The sequence below is a fragment of the Loxodonta africana genome, chromosome 2 (assembly GCF_030014295.1).
Source record: "Loxodonta africana isolate mLoxAfr1 chromosome 2, mLoxAfr1.hap2, whole genome shotgun sequence".
Classification (NCBI taxonomy): Eukaryota; Metazoa; Chordata; class Mammalia; order Proboscidea; family Elephantidae; genus Loxodonta; species Loxodonta africana.
Genome location: NC_087343.1, coordinates 149094707 through 149110628, shown reverse-complemented (window position 1 = coordinate 149110628; position 15922 = coordinate 149094707).

Sequence of the window (15922 nt, the reverse complement as noted above, 5' to 3'; positions counted from 1 at the left end):
ATTATACAGGTGAAAAAAACTGTAGGCTCAGAGAGCTGAATGGACTTGACTTCAGAACAAGGATTCAAACCCAGCAAGAAAGCTGATCTTGAACCAGTTATATAATGTGCCAGTGGGTGAGGTTGTGCCTCCTTCCCCTATTCTTCTTCCCACTTTTCCTCCTGTGTTTTACCTTGGCCTAGCTCTACAGGAATTTAGCTTTGGGAGGACTCACAATTCTAAGGCCCTTATTCCCTTTTAGACCTTAGGGATAAAATTAATTTCAGATCATCTTTTGTTCCCCTAGGAGATGATGCTTTTCACAAGAAACAGTTTATGATAGAGAGTTCAGCTCATTTTAAGAAATTATTTACTTTCTCAGTTACCATATATTGAGAAGCTTTATTATGAGAGAGTTCAGCTCATTGTAAGAAATTATTTACTTTCTTAAATAGTTACCATTTATTGAGAAGCTTTATTATGTGCCAAGCTGTGTGCTAGGTGATTTATCAGAATTATCCCATTTAATACCTATGAAATAAATATTAATGTAGTAAACAGTAATAGTTTTTGGCCCTGTATTATCTCTTGCTCCTTCTGGCAGCAGCATTCTGGTTGTCCTCTAAAGACAATTGTCTTTCTTATTCTCAGTCTATGTACTGCCTATGGAGTTGATACGTCATCAACTACAAACAGCCATATGACCCAGTCCTAGCCAATCAGAACATCACATTTCCCTGGTCATGGTGATTGGTTGAGAGATGAGCATTTGACCCAGTGAAAAAGAATCAATTACAATGAGGTTTTTGCTCACATTGCTCAGAAAAAGGTTCAAGTATTTGTTTTCTACCATTGGACATTAACCTGTGAGGCTACAGATATATGTAGAACTTCTGGCAGCTGCCACATAAAGCTTGAGAATGGAGCCAACATAGAGGATGGCAGAGCCAAGAGATGGAAACTGAGTGGATTTAGCCTCATTTGAATTCCTAGATTCAACTTTGCCTAAGGCTAGCCCTATCTCAGGGTTTTTTTTATAAGAGCCAATAAGTTCTATGTATGTATGTGTGTACTTTTCAAAATTAGGTTGGGTTTTCTGACCTTGCAACCAGATATTTATCATCTTCACTTTGCAGACAAGAAAACCGAGTGCAACTGAATTAAGTTCACACTGCTCTGAAGTTGCACAGACAGAATTCAAACCTGGGTTTGTCTGACACCATCAAGCACACCAACACACGCATGCTGAGAGTACCAGTAGGAGAGGAGAAAGGCAAAGGAGCAGAAAAAAATATTTGAAGAAATAACGGCAGAAAACTTTCTAAATTTATTGAAAAACAATAACCTACACATCCAGGAAACTCAGCAGATAAACACAAAGAGATCCATAGACACGTGATAATAAAAATGCTGAAAGTCAAAGATAAGGAGAAAATATTGAAAGCAGCAAATAAAAACAACCTGTCCCAAGTGAACCCCAGTAAGATTAACAGCTGACTTCTAAGCAAAAACAATGAAAGGCATAAGGTAGTGAGATGATGGATGATAGATTCAAAGTGCTTAAGGGAAAACAAAAGAAAACAAAACAAAAAAACCCACCATCAACCAAGAATCTTATATTCAGCAAAGATGTCTTTCAAAAATGAAGGCAAAACAAAAACTTTCCAAGGTAAACAAAAACAAATAATTTGTTGCTAGGAGACTCACCTTACAAGAAATACTAAGTTCTTCAGGCTGAAGGTAAGTGATCACAGACAGTAATATGAATCCACATGAAAAAACAAAGAGCAATGGTAAAGACAATTGTATAATTATAAAAAAAAAAAGCATAAAGGCATTCTTTTTCTCCTTTCTTCTCATAAATGATTTAAAAAGAAATTGTAGAAAATAATATTTATATAATGTAAAAAATATTATAGATATGTAATATATGTGTAATATATTTGCCAAGAGGTCCCTGGGTAATACAAATAGTTTGTGCTTGACTACTAACAACAGGACAGGATATGGATGAGAACAAAGCTATACAAGACTAAAAAAATGGCTGTATGTGGTAAACCAATAGTTATAACAATGTATTATTGAGTTTATAACATCAACAGATGTAGGATGTATATCAATAATACTATAAAAAAGGGGGACATGAAATTGGGCTATATAGGAATAATGTTTCTATGTATTGCTAGAAATAAGCTAGTATAAGTCTGAAACTGATTTTGATAAGTTAAGGTGTATATAGTAAACCCTAGAATACCCAGTAAAAAAAGTCTAAAAAATGTAATGAAAATATCACTAAAGAAATTAAAATGCTATTTGTGATCTATAATGTGGGAGTGACATAGCTTTAAAACGTAATGAGTAATGTCAATTTTAACTTTTAGGAAGTTTGCTTTAGAGAGCAGGAAGAGGCTGCAACTCCTTTTAACATGGTTAAGTCCCTCCCAAGAGAGCAAGTTTTTGAAGTTTGCAGTACCTCAGATTTCTTCTAAACCATGCCCTTATATCTTGTCTATGAAAGTCTTATTTTTATGTAAATAATGCCAATTGAGGGACTGATTTATAAATATTTCAAAGTGATTTAGTGAAAAAAAAAAAACCAAACTCATTGACATCAAGTTCATTCTGCCTCATAGTGACCCTATAAGACAGAGTAGAGCTACCCGTAGGGTTTCCAAGGAGCAGCTGGGGGATTCGAATTGCCGACATCATGGTTAACAGCCGAGCTCACAACTACTACGCCACCAGGGCTCCAATTTGGTAAACATAGTTTTATTTACGTTGTATTTATTTGAAGTTACACATGTAAAAGGGAGATGCTGCATTTATCTAACAATTAGTATGATAATTTTAACTTGTCCAGCCTTGGCAGGCTTTAAGTTTACTATATAATACCAGCTTTCCTTCCCTCTAACGTAAAATTGTTCACCACCTTGGCATTCGCGGAAAGTTCACAACCCTGAGGACACTAATGAAAGTTAAGTGTCTGCTTTGACACTGCTTCTGCCTAATAAGCACTAATATTTTTTGAGAGATCGAGAACTGCATAATTAACTGACTATATTTAGTACTGAAGAGCTGCTACTGCCATCTGGGTGATAAAATTTTTAAAAGCAATGGTTGTTTCTCTCATAGCCAGAGAAAAACTCCTCGCTTTCTAAAAATCTAATCATTTAAGGAAAAAGGAGTATATAGAATCTATATACAGAAAATTAAAAGAAAATATTGGGAAAAAAATCAAAGAAGATTTAAAGGATTCGACAGATAAAAACTGTTCCTGAATAGAAAGACTCTATGTTATAAAGCTATCAATTCCTTTAAATTTTAGAAATAATTTTCATGTAATTACAAGAAAAATCCAACAGGATTTGGGGAGATAGTTACAAATGATTTTAAAAATCACATATGAAAAAGAAATCAGTGAGAATAATCAAAAAAGCTTTCCAAAAAATAGTGAGGCTTGCTTACACTGCCAAACAATAATATATTAAATAATGACAAGTAATAAAGTAGTATGATAATGGTACAAGGGAAATCAGTTAAATACTGACGAAGATAAAGAAAGAAAGAAAAAGCCAAAACAGGCTCCGGTGTGGCAATTCAGGTAAAGATACTTTGACTCAAAGAGGGACATCTTGTCCTTTTCAGTAAATAGTGGTAAAACCTACTTAAATATTTTTAAAACTGGATCTTTATTATCCACCAAAATACAGATTAAAAAAATTAATGTAAAAAAAAAATAAAGCCATGAAAGGACCAGAACTAAACATAGTTCAATCTCTGTTCTCTGTATGGCAAAGTACTTACTACGCATAACAGCACACGAAACCAGGAAGAAAAAAAGAGATTCATATGTAAGTAAAGAAGATTTTAAAGCCTCAACATGTCAAAAAGTTTAAGAATAGGAAAATATTTGTAGCATTTATAATAAAGTTAATATTTTCAATATAAAGATATTTTTATAAATCAAAATGAAGGCAACATCCCTGCAGAAAAATGGACAATGGACATAAAAGGCAGTTACAAAAGAAGCAACGTAAGTGGCCAAGTTTAAAAAAAAAAAGGTTGAAGTTCACTGTAACCAAAGAAATGGAAATTAAAATCACTATATAGCATTTTTGTTATTACCCAGTATATCAGGTAAGATGTTTTGCACAGCAAGTTATAGAAAACCTGACTAAAACTGGCTTAGGAAATAAGGTCATTTATTATCTCACACACAAGAGTCTGGTCTGGAGTTGATCCTGGGTTGCTAATTCAGTGACTCGACAATGCCATCAAGGACCCAGGTTCTTTCTCTCCGCCATCCTCCGCACACTGGCTCTTATCCGCCACACGTCTCCTCGGAGTCACTCTGTAGATGCAGCAGCTCTTTCTTAAGCATCCTGTCCACTTCAAGATCAGGGAGAATGGACAGTTACCCCTGTGTGTCACTTTTAATCAAAGAGAAACCTATTTCCCACAAGCTCTCAAGGAGACTTCCTCCAGGTTCCGTTAGCCAGATCATATCATGTGCCCACAACTAATATCACTGGCAAAGGGTATAAAATTACTACAATTGGCTTAAACTAGCCAAGATTATTCCCCGAGACTGAAATATATACATATAGACATATTATAATATGATGCATTATAAATATAATATTGTAATTATTTGAAGTTACACATGTAAAAGGGAGATGCTGCATTTATCTAAAATTGGTATAATAATTTTAACCAACCTTTGGGGGCTTTAGGTTTACTAGATAATATCAGCTTTCCTTCCTTCCAATATAAAATTGTTCACCACCTTGGCATTCGCGGAAAGTTCACAACCCTGAGGACACTAATGAAAGTTCAGTGTCTGCTTTGACACTGCTTCTGCCTAATAAGCACTAATATTTTTTGAGAGATCAAGAACTGCATAATTTACTGACTATACATACATATTAAAATACGATACATTATAAACGTATACACATATTTAAGTATCATATTATGTATGCATATGTGTATATATATTATTCTTGTGAAATACATATAACAAAAATTTTGCAATTTTTAAATGTAGACTTTACTGGCATTAATTACATTTACCATGTTGTGAAACCATCACCACTATCCATTTCCAAAAGTTTTTTTATCATCCCAAATGGAAACAGTCCCCTTTAGCAGTAACTTCCATCAGCCCCCCTCTCCCCAGCCCCCAGGTAACCACTAATCAATTTTTGTCTCTACGCATTTATCTGTTCTAGATATTTCATATAAATGGGGTCATACAATATTTGTCTTTTTGTGTCTGACTCATTTCACTCAGAATAATATTTTCTTATTTCCCTTAGCATGTTTTCAAGGCTTATCCATATTGTAGCATGCATCAGAACTTCGTTTCTCTTTATGGTTGAATAGTATTCCATCGTATGTATATACCACATTTAGTTTGTCCATTCATCTGTTGATGGATATTTGTGTTGTTTCTATCTTTTCTGCTATTGCGAATAGTGCTGCAATGAACATTGGTGTACAAGTGCCTGTTTGAACTCCTGCTTTCAAGTTTCTTGGATATATACCCAGGAGTGGAATTGCTGGGTCATATGGTAAGCCTGTGTTTTTGAGGAAGCACAAAACTGTTTTCCACTACAGCTGCATTATTTTACACTCCAACCAGCAATGCGTGAGAGTTCCAATTTCTCCACATCTCTGCCAAAACTTCTTCTTTTTCATTTTTCTGATAACAGTCATCCTAGTGTGTGTGAAGTAGTATCTCATTGTGGCTTTGATTTTCATTTCCCTGATAACTAATTAAAGGAGCCCTAGTGGTGCAGTGGTTAAGGGCTTGGCTGCTAACCTAAAGATTAGTGATTTCAACCCGCTAGCTGCACTGCAGCCAGAAGAAAGATGTAGCAGTCTGCTTCGGTAAAGATATACAGCCTTGGAAACCCTATGGGGCAGTTCTACTCTGTCTTATACGGTCACTAGGAGTTGGAATTTTTATAGTTGGAATTGACTTGACTGTAACAGGTTAGATTTTTTTAACGACTTAAGACATTGAGCATCTTTTCTTTTGCCTGTTGGCCATTTGTATTATTATTTTGGAAAAATGTATAAATATTAGCTTAGTATTTTTATTCTATGAATATGACTTACAGAAATGTCTAAATTGCCTCAAAAATGCTGGAAACTGGTTCAAGTAGCATTCTTAAAACAAGCCATCATATTTTAGAATGAAAGGGCTTTCCCTTCATTGTCTCATGATACCTATTTAGGGCACAAAATCCTTAATTATCACCATGTTTAATATTAGAGAACCTTGTACTAACTGCCATCAGTGTCTACAGTACTCCTGGCCTACCCAGGGATTGCTGTGTTTTACTGGGTGTGATTCTTGCTGTGAAGGTCTATGATTGCTATTGCATTTAGTTTACCTTTGGTCCTGAAATTCAACAAAACATTTTAAGAGGAATTATATCCTCATCTTTATTCCACAGTTCATCAATTTTTTTAATAAATAAAAAGTTTAAAAAAGGCAATTTACTAAAGAAAAAAGCCAATAAATATATGAAAATGTTCAAAATATGTAAATCAAAAGAAAAATGAGGCACCAATTTCCTTTATTGTGTTGGTAAATATTTTTAAATAAAAATGCCTTGGTTGGCAAGGGTGAGGGGAAACCAGCACTCTGCTGCTGGGAGTGTAAAGTAGTCCAGAATTTCCAAAGGAAAATTTGACAAGATGTAACAAAAGCCCTAAAAAACGAGCACGTACTTTGACCCAAAGCTTCTACATGTAGAATTTTTATAATAGTAATATATACACAGATATATATTTCGAGATCTTTACCAAAATGTCATTTAGAATATTCGAAAAGTGGAAATACATTTGAAACAATTGATGAAGTCAATATTGGCACCACATAACTATTGGAATAATTAGGTAGAATCATCTTTACTGATATGGAAAATATTCACAATATTCTACTCAGTGAGGAAAAAAGCTATAAAATATTAGGCATGTTATTATCCCATGTGATTTTATGCACTAAATTACATATATAGCAATACTAGTACCAGTCACTGTGAAGTCAATTCCTACTTATGGCAGAGCAGAACTGTGCTCCATAGGGTTTTCAGTGGCTGACATTTTGGAAGTAGCTTGCCAGGCCTTTCTTTCAAGGCACATCTGAGTGGACTTGAACCTCCAACCTTTTGGTTAACAGCCAAGCATGTTAACCTTTGTTCTACCCAGAGGTTCCACATTATAGACACATAATTATATATGTGAAGCCCTGGTGGCATAGTAGTTAAGGGCTTGACTGCTAAACAAAAGGTCAGCAGTCCAAATCTACCAGCCACTCCTTGGAAACCCTATGGGACAGTTCTACTCTGTCCTATAGGGTCACTATGAGTTGGAATCGACTCAAAGGCAATGGGTTTGGTTTTGGTTTATATATATGTATATGTGTGTGGGTGTATATATAATTACATACATATGTATATGCTAATATATATGCAGACACAGGGCAGAGCAAGAGAGGGAGAGAAAAGATGTTATGATATTACCCCTGGTGCTCCTAGTAGTGGTATTAGCAGCAACTTAAGAACTGGCTGAGGAAAGCTATAAGGCCAAAAATGCTTTTTGTCGCACGATTTTTTGTGTTAAAATTACTGATTGTTCTATAACTTCAGTGATTTGGCTAATGTCTTGTGGAAAGCTGATGTTCTAATTTCCTGCAACTGCAAATCCAAATATGGGTTCACACAAGTCCTGATGTCAGGGTCTCAGTCTATAATAGTCTACAAGACTGGCCAGCCCCCTCTCTGAAGTCCTTTGTATTAATATATTCTAGGCTCAGTGCTACCAGCTCTTTGTATAGATTCATAAAAGTCCATTCATCAACTAACCCTATGATCTAGGTACAATTAATCCACTTACTGTTGAAAAACTCAAGCTTTGGAGAGGTTAGGAAACCTGTCCAGGTGACAGAGGCAGTAAGTGTCAAAGCAGGGATTGAAATCCAGTTCTATGCATCTCTGTTCCTCTGGACATAACCTCTCTGTAACATGGCCCCATGCTCACAGTTCTGCTGTCATAGTACAAGGAATCTTCAAGGCAATCCTCTCATTGACCCTTCAACACATTTATTCTCCCAAAGTACTCTTATTTCCTCTGTTTCTTCTTCTGGGGATCGAAAGTCGTTGAATATTATATTATAGTAATCTGGTAAAGATCTAGGGTGATGGTTAAGGCTGTCTGTGCAAACCCAGCCAAAGACATCTAGTGAGCAAAGAAGAAAAGGGATTCTTTTGTCAAAGATTCTCTAGGTATGTGTTTATAGGAATATACATCTTGGAAATAAGAAAGAGGCCCAATGAAGCTAACGCATTTTGCATAAGTATCATTATTCTTGTAACTTAAAGTAAATATTGGTTTATACATTGTCTAAGGATCCTTAGGGGAGAAATTAGCATGAAAACCATTTGCTTCCTAGAGTCAAAGCTTAACGCACAAAATCCAGCTGAAATGAGAATGGTACAGTAAAATAAATCTGATAATAAACCTCTCTGAAATGATTTAGGAGAAATAGGTGAAACCTAGGAGAGTTTGCCTGATCACCCAGTGATCTAGTGAGGAGACCCCCAGCGACTTGGTGTTTTATCAGCACTTTGCAGGCATGCCCTGTAAGGATTCATTATTAATCCATGAAGGGGCAAGTAGTGATCTAAATGGGTTGCCTTAAAGCCAGCCTGTCACCAGGGGGAAGAAGGAAAGCCTGCCAGACCTGAAACAGCTTGGCAAAGCCAGGAGGAAAGCTCTGATCCTAATCATCCCCAAGGCTGTGTTAGGTATGGCATTTTGTGGGTGCCTTTTTTTTTTGGCATCCACAGAGCCTGATCCTGCCCCCAGGGCCTGATTTAAAATGATACAAGAAGGGTAGCCTTATTTCTCAACACGTGCCCTGGCAGTTTTGTAATTGTTCAGTTTCCTGAGTTCTTGCACCTGAACAAAGTCTGGGTGATGCAAATTGTTAAGTGCTTGTCTATAAACCGAAAAGTTGGTGGTTTGAGTCCAACTAGAGACACTTTTAAAAGATGCCCTGGCAATCTACTTCCAAAAAATCAGCCATTGAAAATCGTACGGAGCACAGTTCTACTCTGACACATATGGGGTTACCATGTGTCCGAATCGACTAGACAGCAATTGCTTTGCTTTGGGTTTTGGTAGCAGAACCACCAGTCTAAAGCTAAGAAGACCCTGAGTCCTGTTACTTCTCTGAAAGTCCAGAGGTCTGGGCCAAGTACAGAAGTCGGGGTGGGAGTTGGGCCAGGGATCAGGTTGCTGGCCATATTCTATGGGGAGCTCCAGCCCTGAAAACCCTCCTTGGTATTGCATTGCCATGTCATATTCCTCTTGTCTGTGTTCTCTCTTTTTAAAACAGCACCTCATACCACTAGTGGCCAGCATTATCCCCACCCCATAATCAGTCAAGGAGGAAAGGCATGTAAGATGAGCTGACAAAATTTTCCAGCTTCGGCTCAGATCCGTGGTCTCCTGGGGGACAAATGTAGCCGGCTGTTCACAGGACTGGCAAAGGCGTGCAGTCTAAGCACTGATGCTCTGCATCCGTCTCTAACAACCCTGGGAAGAATTCCCAAACAGCATCATTTAGAAAAGAACCAGAAAATAATGCTTTTCTGACACGGCCCGCAGCTTGTCACAAAATCTACACATGCCATTCCAAAAATCATTTTAATTTTGCACATTTTGTTCTCCTTCTTTCTTAACGATGCTGCTTGGATAATTTAGATTTTAGCAATATAAGGAGTGCTTTAAACACTTTTTTTTTAAACACTTTAAGATAGCTTCATATGCCTGGCTCTGTGACTGCTGTTACAGATAACACCGTGTTGGTCTTCACGGCTGTAAGGACATCTTTACTCCACTGTGCTATGGACCAGCACAACCAAAGGAAGCAATCTGAATTCTGCTGAGGAAAACTAGAACGAAATTTAATAAACTTCAATTCGTTTTTGTTATGGATCATGAAGGAGATATAAAATAACTATTTGTAAGAATTTGGTAGAAAGAACTGATTCTCAATTAAGTAAGGTTGCCCCCTTCAGAATCCAAAGGATCAACCAAGCAAATTAAGCTCCAATTAACCTTAGCAAGGTATTTAATCTAAGACACAATTTTTTCACCTGTAAAATGGGAATAATAGCCCTTAATACCTGAAGGTTAAATTTTTTAAAAAACAGGGTCTGGCACATAGTAAAAAAAAAAAAAAATAAGCACCCCTTAAATGCTCATCATCATCATCTTCATCATCATTGTCATTATTGCCACTTCTTATTTCAACCATACAGACTTGTAGAAAACACTGAAGTCAAGGAACATTAGAATAGTATGCTATGGAAGCTCCCTCAGTCAGAGAACTGGGATGATGAGAAAAGACCCATATTCTGCAGGTGGATTGGTGGATCTTGTGATGTCATACACTGCACATTTAATCTCAGGGAGGTGCTATGTAAACATATACCTCTGGTCATATGAGCATCTGGGTAAGGTCATGGTACTGCCATTCAAACCTGCATCCCTCTGCCTGAAAAAATGCTTGTGTCTCAGGTAGTATACAAATTGATAGTGGAAAATCAGATGAGTGCATTGGACACCCTAACCATCCATCTGTCCATACTTTTCGATGAAGAAAGTCTCAGATGTCATATTTCACCTGGTGCAAATGGCTAGAAGTGCTTGCTTTAGAAGACACAATTTATAAACAGGCACCTAAGTCCCTCAAAACTCTGCCTATTGCTATGTTGTGATCAAAGTTACTGTCCCTTCAAGAAAAACCTTAGTCTTCTCAGATGTGGACTCACATGAACCTTTTTTTGTTCGCATTCATTTATCTGTCATTCACTGAGTATTTACTTTGGGCGAGGTGGATAGCTAGTTGTTACACCTATGTGCTTGTGGTGATCGAAGAGTGTATCATCAAGGATTTATTTGGGGCAGCAGAGCAGGGAAAACTTCACTATGCTATTCCCTCAAGGCCCCACGTGTCTGTCAGTATGTTGTACTCTGGGGGCTTGTGTGTTGCTGTGATACTGGAAGCTATGCCACTGGTATTCACATACCAGCAGGGTCACTCCTGGAGGACAGGTTTCAGCTGAGCTTCCAGACTAAGACAGACTAGGAAGAAGGACCCGGCAGTCTACTTCTGAGAAGTATTAGCCAGTGAAAACCTTATGAATAGCAGCAGAACATTGTCTGAAATAGTGCTGGAAGATGACCCCCCCAGGTTGGAAGGCACTCAAAATATGACTGAGGAAGAGTTGCCTCCCCAAAGTAGAGTCAACCTTAACGATTAAAAAAAAAAAATGATTAGGATGGAGTAAAGCTTTTGGGACCATCATTTGCTGATGTGGCATGGCTCCAAATGAGAAGAAACCGCTGTAAACATCCATTAATAATTGGAACCTGTAATGTACGAAGTATGAATCTAGGAAAATTAGAAATCATCAAAAATGAAATGGAACACATAAACATCAATATCCTAGGCATTAGTGAACTGAAATGAACTGGTATCGGCCATTTTGAATCAGATAATCATATAGTCTACTATGCTGGGAATGACAACTTGAAGAGGAATGGTGTTGCATTCACCATCAAAAAGAACATTTCAAGATCTATCCTGAAGTACAATGTTGCCAGTGATAGGATAATATCCATATGCCTACAAGGAAGACCAGTTAATATGACTATTATTCAAATATATGCACCAACCACTGGGGCCAAAGATGAAGAAACAGAAGATTTTTATCAGCTGCTGCAGTCTGAAATTGATCGAACAGGCAATCAAGATGCATTGATAATTAATGGTGATTTTAATGCGAAAGTTGGAAACAAAGAAGAAGGATCAGTACTTGGAAAATATGGCCTTGGTGATAGAAACTATGCTGGAGATCGAATGATAGAATTTTGCAAGACCAATGACTTCTTCATTGCAAATACTTTCCTTCACCAACATAAACGGCAACTATACACGTGGACCTCACCAGATGGAGCACACAGAAATCAAATAGACTACATCTGTGCAAAGAGATGATGGAAAACCTCAATATCATCAGTCAGAACAAGGCCAGGGGCCAACTGTGGAAAAGACCATCAACTGCTCATATGCAAGATCAAGCTGAAACTAATGAAAATCAGAGCAAGTCCATGAGAGCCAAAATATGACCTTGAGTATATCCCAACTGAATTTAGAGACCATCTGAAGAACAGATTTGATGCATTGAACACTGGTGACCGAAACCGGACGAGTTGTGGAATGACATCAAGGACATCATACATGAAGAAAGCAAGAGGTCACTGAAAAGACTGAAAAGAAAGAAAAGACCAAGATAGATGTCAGAGGAGACTCTGAAACTTGCTCTCTAGTGTCGAGCAGCCAAAGCAAAAGGAAGAAATGATGAAGTAAAAGAACTGAAGAGAAGATTTCAAAGGGTGGCTCGGGAAGACAAAGTAAAGTATTATAATGACATGTGCAAAGAGCTGGAAATGGAAAACCAAAAGAGAAGAACACGCTCAGTGTTTCTCAAGCTGAAAGAACTGAAGAAAAAATTCAAGCCTCGAGTTGCACTAGTGAAGGATTCTATGGGGAAAATATTACACGATGCAGGAAGCATCAAAAGAAGATGGAAAGAATACACAGAGTCATTATACCAAAAAGAATTAGTCGATGTTCAACCATTTCAAGAGGTAGCATACGATCAGGAACCAAAGGTACTGAAGGAAGAAGTCCAAGCTGCTCTGAAGGCATTGGTGAAAAACAAGGCTCCAGGAATTGATGGAATATCAATTGAGATGTTTCAACAAACAGATGCAGCGCTGGAGGTGCTCACTCATCTATGCCAAGAAATATGGAAGACAGCTTCCTGGACAACTGACTGGAAGAGATCTATATTTATGCCTATTCCCAAGAAAGGTGATCCAACCGAATGTAGAAATTAAAGAACGATATCATTAGTATCACACATTAGTATCACAAGCAAAATTTTGCTGAAGATGATTCAAAAAAGGCTGCAGCAATATATCGACAGGGAACTGCCAGAAATTCAGGCTGGTTTCAGAAGAGGACATGGAACCAGGGATATCATTGCTGATGTCAGATGGATCCTGGCTGAAAGCAGAGAATACCAAAAGGATGTTTACCTGTGTTTTATTGACTATGCAAAGGCATTCGACTCTGTGGATCATAACAAACTACGGATAACATTGCAAAGAACGGGAATTCCAGAACGCTTAATTGTGCTCGTGAGGAACCTTTACATAGATCAAGAGGCAGTTGTTCCGACAGAACAAGAGGGTAGTGATTGGTTTAAAGTCAGGAAAGGTGTGCGTCAGGGTTGTATTCTTTCAATCTGTATGCTGAGCAAATAATCTGAGAAGCTGGACTATATGAAGAACGGGGCATCAGGATTGGAGGAAGATTCATTAACAACCTGTGTTATACAGATGACACAACCTTGCTTGCTGAGAGTGAAGAGGACTTGAAGCACTTACTAATGAAGATCAAAGTCCACAGCCTTCAGTATAGATTGCACCTCAACATAAAGAAAACAAAAATCCTCACAACTGGACCGATGAGCAACATCATGATAAACGGAGAAAAGATTGAAGTTGTCCAGGATTTCATTTTACTTGGATCCACAATCAACAGCCATGGAAGCAGCAGTCAAGAAATCAAAAGACGCATTGCATTGGGTAAATCTGCTGCAAAGGACCTCTTTGAAGTGAAGAAGAGCAAGGATGTCACCTTGAAGACAAAGATGCGCCTGACCCAAGCCATGGTATTTTCAATCCCATCATATGCATGTGAAAGCTGGGCAATGAATAAGGAAGACCGAAGAAGAATTGATGCCTTTGCAGAGTGGTGTTGGCGAAGAATATTGAATATACCATGGACTGCCAGAAGGATGAATAAATCTGTCTTGGAAGAAGTACAGCCACAATGCTCCTTAGAAGCAAGGATGGCGAGACTGAGTCTTACATACTTTGGACATGTTGTCAGGAGGGATCAGTCTCTGGAGAGGGACTTCATGCTTGGCAAAGTACAGGGTCAGCGGAAAAGAGAAAGCCTCTCAATGAGGTGGATTGACACAGTGGCTGCAAGAATGGGCTCAAGCATAACAATGATTGTAAGGATGGCACAGGATCGGGTAGTGTTTTTTTCTGTTGTGTACAGGGTCGCTATGAGTCGGAGCCGACTCCACAGCACCTAAGAACAACAACATTCCCTCAAGATGGGCTGTGGGGTGCCCTCTTTTAGAATCATTGGTCCTTCTTATGCCTAGAACCATATGTGGCTCCTTGTGAATGCCCTGGGCCTGGGCCCTACATTCCTTTCTTCTGTGAGGTCAGATGAAAGTTGATGTTCTCACAGGTAGGGTATTTAGCTTCTCAAGCGGAATGTTCCAGTGGGTATGGCACTCACTTCTTGGGAACTGATAGTTATTTGCATGCAAGGCTTGGAAGGCCTGATGGTTCACACAATGTGATTCTTTGTGTGTTTGAATAAAAAAGCATTGTATATAGCTTCATGGCCTCTGGACCTGTGGTGATATACAACCCCACACATGGAGACTGTCAGCTTCTTGAGAGATGGGAACAGAGTATTGGTACGTGAAGGACACAGCTTGGCATGGCCATTCAGCCAATCACAACTAACTGATAATGATGGCACAAATAGCTTCATCATCCTTGAATGTAACATTTGTGCATGTCCTTGTGAAATGATGACAACACTTGCCTTTTGCAAGCCTAATATTTTGTATAAAAAAATATTTATACCACAGTTTGCAGAGCTGGAGCTGGAGAGCAATTATTAAAACGGAAAAGTGACTTCTAAAGATTTGAGATAAAATTTGTAGTCTACATTCATTTTGACACAGAGGCTGCCTGAAACACCAAATCCTTGTTTGGCAAGAACATACCTCATGAGTCATTTTGTAAGGGTGCTGATTAATGCCTTTCAGCTGTAACAAATGAGAGATACACGTCACCATTTACTAATGACTCATGAAAATAATCATCTGGAGAGGCTATAGCACTAAATAGGGCAATTAAACAGGCAGGTCCTAACATTAAAGTTCTGTATGTTTGATAAAGTCACCTTGCCAGGGTTTTTTAGTCACAAATTACTTTTTACAAAATTGGCCCATTCCTTTCCTAAAGCAATGGCCATGCTAATTCAGAAATGGCTTCATGTAAGACTAAATCTGAAACTTCAAATTCTCAAAATATCCAGACTTATTGGACCCACTGAGACAAAAGGCATCCCCAAAACTATTGCCCTGGGATATTCTTTAAGCCTTGAGCCAAAACTATCCCTCAAGTTACCTTTTAACTAAATAGCAGGTTAGCTCATAAAGTGGTGAATATCACCCTTGGGTACTGAGTGTTTTTAAAGAATTATATGAGACCAAATGGTCAACAAATACTGTAAAGCACAGATGAGAAGTTTAGGGGACTGGGAGACTAGTTAATGAGAACGGGGCAACTGGAATGGAAATAATGAGAATGTTGATACAATGTGAAGGATGTAACCAATGTCACTGAACAATATGTGCCTGTTTTACTGTGTATACTTCCACTGAAAATACAACAAAATATTACCAAGAAAAAGTGACTGTGGACAACCACCAGGTAAATTCAAGTAGAGCCACTAGTGTGAGGCTCAAATGTCAGAAGCACTAGATATATCATAGGAGTGGTGGTGTCATCACCATTTATCATTTCCACTTCACACATTTTGTCAATCAGGGAACATAGAAACAAGATAGATATTATAGATGATGAGATGGATGAGAATAAGGGATTTAATAGAAGAATTACTGTTTACACAAATGTTGGATGTGGGAAAGTGAAGATTTTGAGGTGGGCATTGGAGAATCAGAGAAACAGTTAC